General features: G+C 41.0%; 1 pseudogene; it reads right to left on the reverse strand.

The window, feature by feature from the left end:
* The window catches only part of LOC122816293, a 1079303-nt pseudogene that overhangs the window by 786246 nt on the left and 274783 nt on the right, over positions 1 to 18274 (reverse strand).

Consider the following 18274-nt stretch of genomic DNA (forward strand, 5'->3'; position numbering starts at 1 on the left):
ACATCTCTACTGAATTAAAAATATTTTACTCTACAGCATAAAGGATTAGTTTTTACAAATATGTCTTACACACAGAATACAGATCCTATTTGTAATCTCACTGATTGAAATGTCAAACATGACCACAGAAGGATGAACAAAAGGAAAAACATGTCAGACAATCATTGCTTGCAGACAGGGAAGCTCCACATACACTCTCAGTGAGGGGTGAATGCTATACTGCATGACTCCTTTGAGGTATCATAACCTCAAAGAAAAAGCTATACCTTTTTTCCCAAGGTTTGTGCAACTGCAAAATTTAAGAAGATAGTAAGCTTCTGATGCTTGACCTCACGAATGACTTGACACTTCCATGACTAAGACTGTAAACAGAGCTGAAAACATATACATATGCTTTCTCCTATGCTTGACCCCAAAAGAAGCATGCTGTTTTGTATATATCAAAGCTGCACTCTATTTTCTTTCTAACCTGTACTGGATGAAGTAAGAGGAACAGCAGCATTTGCAGTCTGCACTGACAATCCACCTCCTCGATCAACAAGTAGACAATTTTCACCAGCACTGTTTTTTTTCTTTACGACTAATTCTGCTGCACTGGGAAGTGGAATAGAATGACTGATTCCAAGTTCTTCCTCCTGGGCTTGCTGCCGTCGAAGGGCAACCTAAAATAAATAAATGAATTATTTAAAAAAAAGATAAATATAGCACATATGCAAATGCATTACTCATAATGTAAGTTTGTTTATTTTAAAAATACGGAGAAGGATTAAATGCGATTCTTGTGCCCCAAATTAAGTGCAGCAATATGTATGTCATCTTATCTTTAATAATATGGCTTTCATGTTAGGAATGTGCTGAAGATTTTGTAACTTTTCACACTTATGTCTCTGGTTCACTATTTTCCTTTTATTTTTTACATTTTTCATCACCACATAACTGCAAATAATACTGTTCAAGTGTCTGCAAAACTGAGACTCTGCTGTTTGAAATGTATATACATGTACACCTGAGATTAATTAATTTTAAATGGTGGCCAGCAGATCCAACCTAAGTAGTTCTTTAAAAGGCCAGTTCAGGATGCATTTCTCTTTACAAACATATTGTGCAGAGAGATTTATGAGAGTTATCTACCTAAAGCATGAAAGAAAGAAAAAAGCAGCACAGACTTTTTCCAAGACAAGTGAAACGTTTGCATCCAAGCAGTGAATCTTTCAAAATGAATCATAACTGATATAAAGCCCATCTGATTTTTGTACAGCAGCTTGTATACCACCAAGAATATGGGTCCACTGAATTATGTCGACATGCCATAATGTAGATGGCTGAATGATCAATCATATTTGGTAAACATATGTAGGTGGTTGACAGGTATACTAATCAACATTCCTCATATGTGGGAATATTCCCTTTTCCCAGACATTGCGCAATCTCAGAATCAGTCTATATAATAAGCAGGGTGTGGGTGTGTGCAAAAAAAATGACTTTATTTATTTAATTTGGTTGCTGTGGCTTCCCTCCTCTGAGCAAGTAATCAGGGAGCCTCAATCCTCACCAATGACACCGGTGAAGGATATTCACTTGGAAAAAAATAGATACGCACAGTATTTCCAGATGTAGTTCTCTGCACCAAGCACAATTTCCTTTAAAAGTGCATAGGGAACATACTCCTGTCCTGAGGCTGGGTTTCCCTCAATCTCCCAAGGCCCCAAATAAGACCCCACACTGACCACAGCTTTAGAGTTGAGTCCTCTGCCTGGTGCTCCAAGCCACGTCCTTCCCCACCCTCTTTGTGAAACAGTGCTCTGTGTCCCTGCTCTAAGTAGCTGACACATACACTCTTTGAGATTTGATTTTCTCACTTAGACACACACACACACACCTTGGCACAGATTTACTGGTTATGCCACCTCTGCCCACAGGAACTGCCACCAGAACACTCCAAAGCCAGCTACTCTAAGGTTGTTACAAGGCTACCCAATTATACTGGGTAAAATTAATACTAATACAAATGGTAGTGTTTGATCAATGCAGCAAGGCTTTCAGGAGCAGCCACAGTGTCCCTAAATAAATACAAGTACTCTCAAAGGTTAAAATATTCTCTAAAAGACCAGCCACAATGAAAAGTTTAAATACATTTAACAATAAATAATAAAACAACATGAAATTACTAAATATTTATTTACAATAAACACCAGAGTTTCAGCACAGGAAATATTAAAAATAACACGGATAGATAGATTCACACAGATACAGAAAAAACAGTACTTAACTAATCTTACTATATTTTCCTGACTGATCTAAAGAATTACTATTGCCGGGTTACTTACTGAAACAAGGCAAGATGAAGTGGGTGAGTGACTCTTCTTTGTCAGGTTTTAAAACCAGACTGCCCTAAGACGTCTGCCTCATCTAGTATTAAAACATAATTTTAGTGCTGGATTACAGAATGACATCACATACATCTGGTCATCTGACTTCTGATTTCCACACTACCCCTTTTACTAGAAACTGAACCAGGATCTAGCACGTGTCCTAATACAAACACATGGAGTTTGCTAAGATTTGTTATCTGGAAGTTATAAAACCCTTTTAACACTTCCACTCTTCCAGGGTAGCAATTAGTCCATCCCTAAGGACAATACAGTAGGATTTCTAGTATTGGTGTTCACAGACATTTTGTCTCTGGCTACAATCAGAAAGTACAGTTGTGTACACTTACCATAAACGTAGATATTCGAGTGTATTCACTGTTGCAGTCATTACATTTGGGTTATCTGCCTACAGGTAGCCCTCAGCCGGTCTGAATACCAGAGTCTTGGATTCCTGCGTCGGATGCCGTCTCCTCTTCCATGATGTCAGGTCGTCCGGGGTATAAAACATGCAGCCGACGCCATTACATCAGTTTTTCTTACCCCAGATGTCAGGTGTCCCCATAATGGGAAGCAATTATATGTTATGCTACACCTCCAACAAAAAGCAAATACACCAGAAAGCTCAAATACACCCAACAAGAAAGAAAGGTAGAGCCAAGAGACATCAGGGGGCTGGAGGGAAGGTAACCAGAACTGCAACAGTGAATACACTTGAACATCTACATTTATGGTAAGTGTACACAACTGTACTATGTTCTTTGTGTTTCCCTGTTGCAGTCATTACATTTGGGTTGATTCCCAAAGCTAAGGAAGGGAGGAGGAAGTCAGAGAACATTACGGCCAGCTATTACGCCCTGCAAAACTGCAGTGGCAAAACCAGCTCTGGATTTTGAAAAAAAAATAGGCATGTGGTAATGTTTGGTAAAGGTATGTATAGAGCTCCAGGTAACAGCTTCTAGGATGTCCCTAGTAGGGACTCCTCTGAGAAAAGCTGTAGAGGTAGATGCAGCCCTGGCAGAATGTGATCTAATTCCCTGTGGGGAAGGTTTTCCATGTTGCTTACAGCAGAAAAGAAAGCAATGGGCTATCCATTTAGAAATGGTTTGCTTTGAAATGGCCTTCCCCTCTCCCCCTGCAGCAAACCCAACTAGCAGTTGTTCAGATTTTCTGAGAGGATTAGTCCTGTCCAAATAAAATCTAAGTTGTCTGTGCACGTCCAAAGAGTGCAGTGTTCTCTTGCTCCTTTGTTTTATGGATTAGGGAAAAAAGTAGACAAATGAATGGACTGATTTAGGGCCACACTAGACACCACCTTGGGCATAAAGGAAGGATTGGTCCTAAGGGAAACCCTGTCTACATGGAAGATAATGAAGGGCTCCACTGTTATAAGGGCCTGTAATTCAGACACTCTTCTAGCTGAAGTGATGGCTAGAAGGAAGGCTATTTTCCAAGAAAGGAATTTCAACTCTGCAGTTGCAGCTGGTTCAAATGGAGGGAGAGTGAACTTTTCCAGTACAAAGTTAAGATCCCACTGTGGAGTAGGGGCTCACTTGGAGGGTCTTAAATGTTTAGCCCCTCTGAGGAATTGCTTTAACAGTGGGTGAGAGAAGAGGGGTGGTTCAGTATTATAATGTGCTGGAATGGCAGAGGCATGAATTTTGATAGAAGAGAAGGATAGGTCCTTGTGGAGCACTTCTGTTAAGTACTGAATGATATGGGGAAAGCTGGGCACTGTAGTGCCCATCACCTGAGTCTGGCTCCAGGAACACTATCTTTTCCACTTTTCAGCATAGGATTTTCTAGTACTAGTTCTCTTTGCTTCCAGAATGACATCTAGCACCTGCTTACTGAGGGATGCTATTGGAGAGCTCAAGGAATTAGCCAGGCTGCATGGTTCAGGGTTTGAAGCTAAGGGTGCAGAATTTGACCTGCCTGCTGGGACAGCAGGGAAGGTGTCTGAGGTAGGTGCCATGGATCCAGCAGTATCATACTGAGCAAGAGAGGGTACCAGTGCTGGTGAGGTCAGTCTGGTGCAATCAGTATTGTCCTTGGTTTGTTCTGTTTGATCTTTAGCAGAACCTTTGAGAGGAGAGGCAGAGGGGGAAAGGCATAAACTGAGAGGCTTTTCCAGGTAAAGGACAGGGCATCCACTTTCCAAGCTTGACTGTGGGGAGTCCTTGTGCAGAATTTGTCCAATTGGTAGTTCTGTGGGGAGGCAAACAGGTCTATATCTGGAGTCCCCCATTTTTTTCTCAAGAGATTGAATGTCTTTGGTTCCAGCTTTCATTCATGTGGGTCCATGAGATTTCTGCTTAGGTCGTCTGCCAGTGACTTTAGCATGCCTGGCAGGAATTGAGCTTGTAGGTGCACCTGGTACCTTGATAGCTCAGGGCTGTGTTCCACAGTGCTATGGCTAGCCTGCAGAGAGGGTATGAGTGGGTGGTGTTGTCTGTCTTTACCAATAATTGTCCTGGAAGGCTGTCAGGGAATTCTGTACAACTAACATTTCTTTTTGGTTGATATGCAGGTGCATCTGACTCAGGTTCCATTTGTCCTGTATGCACTGCCCGGCCAAGTGAGCCCCCCCCCCCCATGCATAATCTTCTGCGTCTGTAGTCAGGGTCTGGGCAGCAGGGGATAGATTGAAAGAGCGCCCCTTGTTTAGGTGGCAGGCCTTTGCCCTCCAAAGGAACTCTGTCTTTATACAAGGAATGATAGGAATCATTGTCTCCAGGTCCTAAGAATGTTGACACCATAGGTTTTAGATACCATTGTAGTTTCCTCATATGCAGTCTTGCATATGGAATTAGTAGAATGCAAGAGGCCATGAACCCCAGGGCTTGCAGGATTTTCCTTGCAAATAGATGGGTCTTTGTGGCCAGTAGTCTGAAGTAAGCTGTCAAATAAACCTGTTTCCCTGGTGTGAGGTAAGCTATCTGGGAAGTTGTGTTCAAGCTTGCTCCCAGGAATACAATTTGTTGGCAGGGTACTAGATGAGATTTATTTTCGTTTATGGTGTACCCCAGTGAAATTAGAAGTTTCTTTACAAATGCCAGATGTTTTATTAGACAATCGTCCAGGTATGGGTATATTTTAATGTTTCTCTGCCTGCAAAATGCAATGGCTAGAGCTAGACACTTTTGAATAGCCTGGGCGCAGTAGATAAGCCAAAGGGAAGTGCAGAGAACTGATAGTGCATGGAGCCTGCTCTGAAGCGTAGGTATTTCCTGCAAGATTCCCTTTTTGGAATGTGCAGGTAAGCTTCCTTTAAGTCTAAGGTTGTCAACCAGGCATCTTTGCCTAGCATAGGAAGCAGCTGTTGAAGTGTTAGCATTTTGAATTTTGGGATTACCAAAAAAGGTGTCTAGAATAGAGAGGTCCAGGATAGGATGCCAGGAGCTGTCTTTTCTGGGTACCAGGAAGAGTCTTGAGTAAAATCCTTGTCCCCTTTCTTCTGCTGGGAAAGGCTGAATAGCCCTGATACTTAGAAGCGGGAGAACCTGCTGTTGAGCCTCAGCCCACTGATTTGGGGGTAGGTCTGGCCAACTGTTTGGGGTTGGTAAGGTGTGGAAGTGGAATCTGTATCCTTGGAGGACTATATTTAAAACCCATTTGTCCTGGGTAATGTTCCCAGTTTTTTGCATGCAAGGCAATCTTTCCCCCTAAGGGGGCAGGAAGTTGAGCAGGGCTTGGAAGGTTTAAGGTTAAGTCATTGTGACATTCTTCCATGGGGGTGTCTTACTACTTCCTTCGTTGAAGATTGGGCGTCGGGCTGGGAACTCGGCACCGTAAAATCCACTGCCAATCATGAGTGGACTGGAGTTCCACTGTGGCGACCCCTAACCAGGAAAAGCTGAAAGATAAAGACAAAGAAAGGTGTCTTACTACTTCCAGCTTTGGAAGTGGGAGCCCCCCACTGCTTAGGCCTGTGAGTGCCTTCAGACTGTAGCCTAGGTGGTCTGCTCTTCCTGGGTTTGGACTGACAAGACCTGGAAGAGACTGGAAACTACCAACTCTTAGAAGGCCAATGTCTACTAAATCTGGGAGGCTGTACTTGCAGGAAATCGTTAACAGTTTGCACAGATTTAGCTTTTTTCCTCCATCTTTTTAAGGACTTCTTCTGCTTTGTTGCCAAAAATGCGGTCTTGGTAATTTAGCTTTAACACAATCTGGCAAGTTTTGCTCCTTAAGCCAAGCATGCCTTCTAAGTACAGACCCAGGGACAGCAGCCCTGCAAGATGGTAATAAAGAGTCAAAACCATATTGCAAAATATGTTTACCAACTTGTTCAGCAGAATGCATTAAATCCTGTAATTCTTTATGTTCAGCACACTCAGGAATCAACATACTTTTCTGTTTAAGTAGTCCCATAATATGCTGCTAATACTTTAACATATGAAACTGGAAGTTTAAGGCCCTAATGGCCAAAATAGCAGGTGTATACCTTCTTACACCATCTGTCCAAGGCCCTGGAATCTCTATCAGAGGGGATATGGTTTTTGGCAGTAGTAGCCTTAACTCCTTTAGGTCCTTGGGAAATGGTCTCTGGGTCCACAGTAGGATTCTTGAAGAGGAACTTGTGAGAGTCAGGTACTCTGTAATACCTGTCAGGTTTTCTGGGAGCTGGAGGTAAATTATCTGGGGCCAGGCTGGATTAGGCATCATCCACAATGTCCAGAACAGGAGGGACAGTGTCAAAGGAAAAAACTTCAAAGACCAATTCATGTAAGGTTCAGGTATGGCACCTTTTATTACTTGCAGCAAGCATACAAAAACATGCAAATACATGATTTTGCCTAATTACTAGCAGGCAGCATGCTTCTCTTATACTGTTCTATAAAATGTTACTTTCTATGGTTGACACAGTTAGACACAGCTTTCTGTATTGTTCTACAGCAAATGTTACTCAGATTTCCTGCTGACATGACTGGATTTATGAAAAACATTTGAGAAAAACAACCTGACCTTGGGGGCAGTATTTGTTTAGCCCACTACAAGCTTTCTATTCTTCAGTTGTGCAGCTCTAATACATATGTTACATTTCAAGGTACTTTTCTAGCTTAGGTACAAGTAAATGCTGATTGCGGTTCATATTTTCAAACAGCCTTTGTCTTCATTATCAATAGCTCCAGCAGCTGTGTATTTTCCCATAAGCAGAAGCTTAAGCATAAGCAGAAAATCAATCACTCTTTGTTTAAATCTCATGACATTAGTAGAAGTGAAACATTTATTATTATTTCCCTGACATTAGCAGAAATTGAATGCTTCCCTGTAAATTTCCAAAGCATAAGTGGAGATCATAGCTCTACATATTTCATGACATAACAGGATTGGAATGCTTCTGCTGCTCGTGCAGATTTATGCAGTGTGAAATAGAATAAATGTGTTAACCCTTTTTAAACCTTGAATGCACTAAGCATATTACTAATACATATTTTTCTAACATTTCCCCCCTTTTAATACTTTATTCTACTTTCAAAATAAGCATAAACAGTTTTTCTTCCCCTAACCTCTTCCTACTCAGGATTTGCAATTAAGAGAGTCATTCAGTTTAAACTTATGAAAGCATGTTCAATTTTTCAACAGTTCTTCAAATTCAGCACCTTGATATAAGGTTTCTGAAAGTGACATGTCTATAAAGTCTTTAATCAGTCTTTTCATGCAGGGGATGCAGCAGCATACACATACCACCAGTAGGATCATTCCTACACAGATGGCAATCAGGATGTTCATCAGGATTCTGCCCCACCCCCCCAAACAATCTCTGGAAAAAGTCAGTCAATGGATTTGGACCTGGTTTGGTCATAGCCGATACTTGCCGAATTACCTCAAGGTGATTGTCTATCTCGTGTTTGTGGTCAGGAATATACGAACATCACTCCTCCTGGATTAAAGCACAAGTACCTCCTCTCGCCGCTAGGGTGAAGTCAAGAGCCATGCAGTTTTGAAGCACTACAGTTCTCATGGCATTCAGTTCATTGGTCACCAATTCTAGAGCGGAAAAGGTTGCATTTCTCATTACTTCGAGAAGTTTACAGTTTCCTCAGCTCCCAGATCGATTTTACTGCTCCATATGCTGGTAATATGCCTGCCCACGATATAACAGTATCATTCATCGCCCACAGCATGATGATTTTTTCCAGCGCACATCAATTTGTCCCACTGGATTGACAGGTTTCTTGATGACTTTTCGAACATTCCGAATTTTTCCTTGAGGTAAAACTGCTGTGTGTCGTATGGCTGGAACCAAGTAGCCCAAAAAACAACTGCCGGACCAATTCTCAGGTAACCACTTGTATGCTTTCCTACCACATACAAAATAACAGTCTTCTATTTTAGTAGTAACTTTGCTATGAATATACACTTGTTCTGCGTGAAACATTTTTGTGTCAATTATAGACAGTTGTTTGTAGAGAACAGAATCATGTTTTACTTCCTCAATTGTTTTGTGCATCAATTCAAAAAATGAATCATAGTTTGTATTACTATAAGAACCTGTGTTATTAGCTTTAGTGTAGCATCTATAAGGAACAGTCACATTGCAATTGCTCCAACCCACCTGAACTGTATAATTTTTGTAAAAAACACACAGTTCCTTTTTGTTGAACAGACAAGTGCAATGCTATTTTATCTTGTGATGTAATATTTGATGTATCATGAATCAAGTTTTCCCAGGTCTCGTTGACTCCTAGGGGGACTGAAGTTAACAATAACCCCCCATATGCTGTTGGCAAAGCTGTGCAAATACAGCAATTCGAAACATTGAAGGTCTCAGTATACACATATTTGATTGCCTGGTAAGTATTGAAGTTTGGGTGCCACTCTACGTGCAACTCTTCACGTTTATTCAGTTCAGTTTGTGTGGCTGGGAAAAGGAATGGCCACAACAAAAAGATTATTGTCACTAGTACAGTTAACAGGATGATTATGCAATATTTCTGAGGAAATGGTTGTTCTGCATTCCTAGTTTTTCCAACTCTTTCGAGTAGTTTTATTTGGATTTCTCTGGATTCTATCATTTTTGCTTTTGACATGTAATCTTACTCTCTGCCCTAATAGGACCTTCAGCACTGATGGTTTCTTCACTGGGGTTGAGACAGATCAGTCGTATTGATCTGACCCCCCCCCCCTTTGTAACCAGACTTTGTGCTGAGGGCCCCGATGGAGAGGTAAGATTTTTGTCCGGTTCAAAGTTCTTAACTAGTTTGCAGTGCGTCAGGTGGATCCACGAGGCTCACTCTGTGATTTTGACTGCAGTGGGTGTTGAAAGAAGCACCTGGTATGGACCTCCCACCTTGGTGACATCCAATTTCTCTTTTTAATGGTTTTCACCCAGATTCTATCCCCAGGGATCACTGCCACTTCCGATGTTTCGGTTTGTTCTTTATCTGAAACAGAATTTGACTGCAAAAGATGTTTAGAATTCAACAAATTTCTCACATATTCAGCTAGTGTATAGTCAGCTTCCTGGTCTGCGGGCATGAGAGGTTTCCACTGTGGTATATAATAAGCCCTTCTAAATAGTTTTTCAAAAGGAGTCAATCCTTTTGCAGTCGGAACAGTTCTCATGCTCAGCAGTGCCAGGGGCAGACAGTACACCCAATTCTTTTCTGTTTCTGCTATTAACTTTCTTAATTTTTTTTTTAATATTCCATTATGCCTCTCAACTACCCTGCAGATTGCGGATGGTATGCACAATGATTTTTTAAAGAAATACCAACATTCTTACTTAACTGTTGTATGGTTTGGTTTACAAAGTGTGTACCGTTGTCACTGTAGATCCTTTCCGGAATGCCGAATCTAGGGATAATTTCTTTGACCATGACTTTCGCTACTGTGGCTGCGTCTGGATTTTTGGTTGGAAAGGCTTCCACCCATCTGGAAAACATATCTACAATGACAAGACAATACTTCTTATTTTCTCATTTGTTCAATTCTATGAAATCCATACAGGTAGTATGAAACGGATATGGTGGTGCAGGGAAATTCCCTTGCTTGGGCTTTAACGCCCCTTGTGCATGATGTTTGTTACAAATTTGGCACATCAAACAAAATTTTTTAGAGTAGTTTGTAAATCCATACGTTGTGAACACTCGGTTCACCAGCTGTACCACCCCCCCTGTTGAGACACGGTATTGCCCATGGCTCAACAAAGCTGCATATCTAAACAAATTAGATGGTAGTATCGGTTTCCCTTCTTTAGAGATGTACAGCCCCTTTTCGAGAATTGCTCCTCGTTTTACCCATCTTTGTTTTTCAGCTTGCATAGTGAGTGTCTGCATTGTCTTTAACATTTCTAAGTCTAAAATCTCAGAGGGTTGTAGTTCCTCGTTTAAAAGAAATACTTCTGAAGCTGCTTGTTTTGCAGCTGTATCAGCTCTTGAATTACCTTTTGAAATCCTATCTTGTTGCTTGGTATGAGCTGTGCATTTATAAATGGCTACTTTCTGAGGTAACTGAATAGATTCTAAAAGATCTAAAATAAACTGTGCATTGACTGATAGGTTTGTCAGTAGATGTTATCATTCCTCGGTTTTTCCACTGCTGCGCAAAAATATGTACAGTAGAAAAAGCATACTGGCTGTCAGTAAAAATGTTTACACATTTACCGTTTGCTAAGGTACATGCCCGTGTCAAGGCAATCAATTCTGCTGCCTGTGCAGATAAGTTGTGTGGTAAAGGTTTTGCTTCTATAATCTCAGTATCAGAAACTACTGCATATCCTACTAGGTTCTGTCTTGCAGGACCCCTTTTGCATGAACCATCCACATAGTATGTCACCTCGGCATCATCCAAGGGGACATCCGTGAGGTCTTTTCTAGGTAGTGTCTTTTGCTCAATCACCTGCAGGCAGCGGTGTGGTGTGCCATCTGCAGGGGTTGGGAGCAAGGCAGAAGGGTTCAAAGTCGTGCATCGTTCAATTGTCATGTGAGGTTGGTTCAACAATATAGTCATACAGGAAAGATGCCTAGCAGGGGAAAGATATGCTACCTTCTCTTGTAGTAAAATAATCGTGACTGCATGAGGCACTCTCAAAGTGAAAGGGTGGAATAAAACTACTGAAGCCGAAGCCTGTACTGCCATTGCAGCTGCAACTACTGCTTGTACACAGTGAGGTAAAGACCGTGCCACTGGGTCTAGTTGTGATGAATAATAAGCAATGGGGCGTTGCTTGTCCCCATGCTGTTGTGTTAACACTGATGTCATATAACCTTCCTTACAATCTATAGTTTGGAAAAAATGTTTATGGTAGTTTGGTAATCCCAGAACTAATGAGGACGCTATTAACTGTTTCAGTTTGCAGAAAGCAGATTCTGCCTCTGATGTCCATTGTAATGAATCCTGTGCTGCCATAGGCTTCTTATATATCAGGTCATTCAGAGGTGCAGATTCCAAGGCATAGTTTGGAATCCAGCTCCGGCAAAAATTAGTTGTACCCAGGAAGGACATCATTTCCTTCTTGGTAGTGGGTTTTGGTGCTTGCAAAATTGCTACTTTTCTGTCCTCATCTAATGTTCTACCCGCTTTGGATATTACATATCCTAGGTAGTTGACTTGTTTTTTCCAAAGCTGCAGTTTATTTTTGTTTACCTTATGTCCTTCAGCGGCTAAAAATTGTAACAGCGCTATGGTATCTTCTTTGCAATCTTTCTGGGTGGGGGCAGCCAGCAGGATGTCATCAACATAAAGTAGAATCTGTCTGCCTCTTGGTGGGATAAATCCCGCCAAGTTGCTTGCCATTTCTTGTGAGAATATTGTTGGACTTTCACAATATCCCTGTGGTAGTCGCATATATGTATACCTTTTCCCCTGAAATGTGAATGCAAACCAATACTGGTATCGAAAAGAACGCATTGCTGATATCTACCACAGAAAAATATTTCTGTTGAGGTTTTAAATCATTCAACAGGGTGTGTGGGTCTGGCACTGTAGGTGCCCTTGGTATTACTGCATCATTTACAGCTTGTAATTCTTGGACCATACGCCACTCTCCATTTGCTTTCTTAACAGGAAATAAGGGTGGGTTACATGGTGAATTGGGAGATTCCACCAGCACCCCTTCCTTAAGTAAAGCTGCTATAATAGGTTTGATTCCTGCCTCTGCATCTTTTCTTAAGGGATACTGTCTTTTCTGTGGTCTAAATGCTGATTTTGGCGTGATAGTAACTGGCCCCACTGTACAAATAAGTCCTACATCTGACTTTCCTGTTGACCAAAGAGTTTCTGGTATATTCTTTAAGGCATTCTCTTCCTCCTTTAATAGGAGTGCTAATCAGCTGTCCTTGCTAGACTGCAAGTGCACGGCTGGGTGGGTCTGAGTTATTCAATTCAACTTCTGTATTTGTATTCCCTGTTCTGACAGTTCTAATTCTGTCTGTTTTTCCCATCCCATGACTTTTTCTCCTAGGTCTGCCCATTCTATGTTTTTGTCCTTAGTTAAGCTAACATGTGGTAATCAATTAGATTTATAGAGTGCAAAGAAATCCTGGGGCAATGAACAGCTGGCTACACTGTTCCCTTCTGTGTCCCAGTGCAGATTACGTAATATCAATCTGTTTGCACGATTTTTAAACAATTCTTGCTCATATTCCTTATCAGGTCCTGGTGTGTTACAATAATATAGGGTACAGTGCAACAGGTGTTGCTTATCAATGTCAAGGGAGGGGAACTTGCTGATGGCTACATTCATTAATTCTTCGGTCACAGTCCCTGGACCAGTCGTAACAAAGTCCTGACTGTACCAATAAAACATTTCACCCTCCGATTGCACTGTAAAGGTATCAATTTGTCGCTGTGCTTCCATACCCTGCATGGTTGGGACTACTGCTATACCGAATAGCTGCATAAGGTCTCTGCCCTCTTGGTTTACTGGGCATTCTGCAGAAACAACAATTTTGCTTTTCTGAGTCAATCCTGAAACAGGATCAGTTATTGCAATGTTATGGGAGAGGGGCTCCCAGTACAGCTGTCCATAGCTGCTTTTACTAGTATGTAATCAGGTGACTCTGAGTTTTCTGGCAGTTTGAAGGGATGTATCAGGGATCGTGATGCCCCTGAATCACACAAGAATTTGACTTCCCTCTCTTCTACCAAGAGTGTAACTTCTGGTTTTGTGTCCGCTAAATAGAGCTCCGAGCTCAATAAAGCTAGGTCTAATATTTAATTTTCTTCACTGTCAGTAACTTCCTGCACTCCCTCTATCTCTTCTGTCACATCCTCTACTCCCTCTATCACATTCTCATTTGTCCTTTCTCCGCTATTCCCTTCTAGTGATTCCTGACTTCCATATAGTCAGTCCTCACCCTCCTTGTCTTCCATGGTTGCCTTCTTGTTTTTCTTGCAATCCCTTGCCAAGTGTCCCTTTTTACCACATTTAAAACATTCTCCCCTTTTCTTTCGCCCTTCAAAGTCCTCTGATTGCTGATCAGATTGTTTGTTTCCCTGTGCACTTTTCTTGCCCTTTTTCCCGGACTGTACTACATAAACTTCTGCTCCATCTTCTACAGAAAATACTTGAGCTTTCTTTTTCTTTTTGCTATTAAAATGCCTTTCGGCATGCCTAGCATATTCAAGTAATGACTGTAACCTGCTTGTACGATGATCTACCATATGTTTTGTAATAAAACTGCTTATGGGTGCAATACTGCCCTTTAAAAATGCATTCTTTAACTGCTGTTCATATGAGGAATCTTGTGTCTGATCTTTGGGAACCTGCATTCCATAGTGGTTATTAAAACATTCTAATAATCTGGCATAATATCGGTCAACAGTTTCACCTTCTTGTTGGATGCATTGATTAATGCAAGTTCAGTCTGCCCTAGGCTTCCATTTCTCAGAGATGCGGTCTGTAAGACCTTTTACTCTGTTGTCTAGTTCTGTGCTGCTATGTGGGAGAGGTCTGTGTGCAGCATCACGGGGATTCCAGTTGCCACTAATCATGTGCCAATTTGGCCCCACAATTTGTCTAACTACTTTTTCTACCTCTTCTCCATTTAAATTATAACTTAGCCTCATTCCTTGTAAATCTTCTGAGAACTTTCTAAAATTAACTTTTGGATGGGGAATTCCCTCAGTGGCTTTCTGGATATCTTCCAGAGTCCAGGGTCTATACACTAAAATAGTTGGGTCCTGACCATCTTGTCCTGCCTGAGGATTAGGTACTTCTATGAGTGGGCATATTTCTTCTTCACTCATAGATCATGAACTCTTAACCATTTCATATAACTCAATGCCTTCATTTGAGTTACCTGCCCATGTTCGAGACCTGGTCCCGATGGGATCTCTAATAAACGGTTTTGCTTTTGTAATGTCTCTATTTTCAGTGACAACAGGATATCGTAGGGGTGGACTAACCTGTTCACTTGCTTCATATTCTGGTAAGGGAGGTGGAGGGGTCGACGCTACTACTAAGTTACTGTCCTCCTTATCTAAAAACATTGTTTTTGAATTGTTGTTCTTTTGTTCCCTACGGTTTACTTCCTCAATCCACCTGTGTTTCCATGAGGAATTCCTAATTGGTGTTGCCTTTTAACCCGACCTTTGGAATCGGTTTTGAGCTGTTTGACAAGTTTGATAAGCGAGGATTTTTCAAATTTACCGTCGAATTCATACTTATTAACCCATTTTGAATAGTATTTAATATTGTCGGCAGACTGCATGTATTTTGCATCTTCGGTTAACTGTGGATTTTGGGGACATTTTGTGCAATTATTACCCATTTTGTTCTACCCTTTTGATCGTTACGTAACCTCTCTTATTTTTAACATGGTACCACGGATTTTGTTATAGTCTCTTCAGAATGACTGCCTACCTATTCTGTTTCTCCTGATCTATGACAAGACAGTACTCTTTTCTGTCCCTGACCTGAAAAATACAGTCTTGACAAAAACAATACAAATCTAGTCCCTGATCTAAAACAGAAAAAAGTAGATTCACCTTACCTGAGCCTTCGTGATTGATCACCTGGTTCGTGGAGACCCGTCCTTCAGTCGCAGATCAGAAAGTGGCTGGCCTCTTTTGCATGACAATTCAGTCGGAGGGCTTTTCAAATAAGAAGAACCGAATTGGTTTCTTCGCCGTACGCTTTCAACCGAGGCAAAGTGAGGGTTCTGAAGGACCAATCTGTCAAAGGAAAAAAACTTCAAAGACCAATTCATGTAAGGTTCAGGTACGGCACCTTTTATTACTTGCAGCAAGGAGACAAAAACATGCAAATATAGAATTTTGCCTAATTACTAGCAGGCAGTATGCTTCTCTTATACTGCTCTATAAAATGTTACTTTCTATGGTTGACGTAGTTAGACAGCTTTTTGTATTGTTCTACAGCAAATGTTACTCAGATTTCCTGCTGACATGACTGGATTTATGAAAAACATTTGAGAAAAACAACCTGACCTTGGTAGTGGTATTTTTTTAGCCCATTACAAGCTTTCTATTCTTCAGTTGTGCAGCTCTAATACATATATTACATTTCAAGGTACTTTTCTATTTTAGGTACAAGTAAATGCTGATTGCGGTTCATATTTTCAAACAGCCTTTATCTTCATTATCAATACCTCCAGCAGCTGTGTATTTTCCCATAGCATAAGAAGAAAATCAATAACTCTTTGTTTAAATGTCATGACATTAGTAGAAGTGAAACATCTATTATTATTTCCCTGACATTAGCAGAAATTGAATGCTTTCCTGTAAACTTCCAAAGCATAAGCAGAGATTATAGCTGCACATATTTCATGACATAACAGGATTGGAATGCTTCTGCAGCTTGTGCAGATTTATGCAGTGAGAAATAGAATAAATGTGTTAATCCTTTTTAAACCTCGAATGCACTAAGCATATTACTAATACATATTTTTCTAACAGATAGCTAAAGGACTGTGCTGAGGGAGGAGTAAGAATTCCCTAAACCTCTTTTTGGAGTCAGTAATCCTGGCTTTCCCAGCAGAAATGCTCTCTCAGAGTGTGCAAGGTTTCACCAAAAGAAAAATTTTCTGGAGGGGAAACAGAGGGAATGGAATCCACATAGGTAGACAAGGGCAAATTCTGGTAATCAGAAGTAACAGAAATTTCAGAATCCTGATCAGAAGAAACAGAAGGAAAATCAGTTCTAGGTCTCTTAGAGGGAGAAGGCTGGCTTTCCCTACCTAAAGTAATAAGGTCTTCAGCCATTCTTATCATTTGTTGTTTAGGCATATGGGCCTGACCATGTGGTTTGGACGTCGGTTTTCTAGGCGTGGGTCAAGTTTTAGGCCTTGAAGAGGAAGATAGCGTTGGTTTGAAATGCATGTTTGTAGGCCTGAATACACCCTCAGAAGCCAGTGCCTGCACAGTGGCTCCAGACCCATCCAAGGTAGAGACATCTGTAGGTTCCATAGTTGAAGAAGCATCTCACTGCATACCGGACTCCGAATGGGTCTCAGCAGAGGCCTGCGAATCTGAAGTAGCGGGTATCAGGGGCTGCGAAAGTGCATCAGTGAGTACCGGCGAACTGGCGGCTAGCTTAGTGGAAATGTCGTCGGCAGTTTTGGACCTATGCGGTCTGTCTCTGTCTTTATCTTCACGTTTTTTTGGAATATCGGTAGTCGGATGGCTTACCGACAACCTTTCTGGATACTTAAACTGAGTAACAAAATAATTTGCAGCAAAAATAGACCGACAACGAATAGTTTGGGGGTTGAATAAGGCACAAAACCGACAGCGAGGGATATCGTGGACTGGGCCTAAGCAAGGAATGCAGTACGAATGAAAATCTTTATGAGATATTTGCTTTCCACAGGTAAGACGATTGCTAACTTTTACTAACATCAGTTTAAGAGCAAGAAAAAGGATCCCCAATGGGGTACTTAGCTTTTTTAAAGACTTCGGTTCTGAAACTCGAAAATGAAAATTTCAGGAGTTGGCCGACCGGCACTTGCGAACTGCTTCTGCTTTGGGCACCGAATGGCAAGAAAGACTGATGTAATGGCATTAGCTGTATGTTTTATACCCCTGACGACCTGACATCATGGAAGAGGAAACAGCAGCCGACGCAGGAATCCAAGACTCTGGTATTCATGCTGGCTGAGGGCTACTTGCAGGCAGATAACCCAAATGTAATGACTGCAACAGTGAAACACGAAGAACATCTGTACGATACAATCTTTATGGTCTAAACCACTAATTTAATTTCAGACTATTTTTCAAAGTTAGCTAGACTGAGATTAACCTCTTCTCTTCTCTTCCAGTATCTTCTGTTACAATATATTCATTTCAACAGTTATAATACAGTCTGACATACGTGTGTATTTCTTTCTGTCCAGCAGGACCCACTGTTAGTACATTTTTAACACAAGCAGTTTACAAATACATTTACAACACAAGCACCTGTACAAATCAGTTTGATATACAAATGACATAATATACCTTACAAAACTCCAGCTAGCTTTGCTGGCATATGTTACACATCAACTGCCTTACTTCTGGCATAGCTAGAAATAACTCACATCATTACAGCTGTATGCACAGAGGGTCTTCCTCATGCATGTGCAGTTCACTGACTGCTCCTGTTGACTACCTTTTGTGGTCGATATTCTTGCTGTTAACATTATGATGTGTCAGCCTAATTCAGTATTCAAACACACACGCGTGTGCGCGCGTATATATATATATATATATATATATATATATACATATGTCTGGGGAAATATTTTTCTTTCTCTTTTTTTCTTTTGCCTGTTTAAGTATTTCACACCCTACGCCCTAGCCTACATCCCACCCCTCCCTTAATTATAATCAATGTTCTATGGTTCATGCATCTTGGGGAAAAAGATATAGCAACTTATTAATATTGGTGATTTACAAAATCTGGTGCTAAGGAACAGTAATTACAAGGTTATTTCCTACCATTGTTACTACTCTACCAT

The sequence above is a fragment of the Protopterus annectens genome, chromosome 12.part0 (assembly GCF_019279795.1).
Source record: "Protopterus annectens isolate FY-2018-M chromosome 12.part0, PAN1.0, whole genome shotgun sequence".
Taxonomy (NCBI): Eukaryota; Metazoa; Chordata; order Ceratodontiformes; family Protopteridae; genus Protopterus; species Protopterus annectens.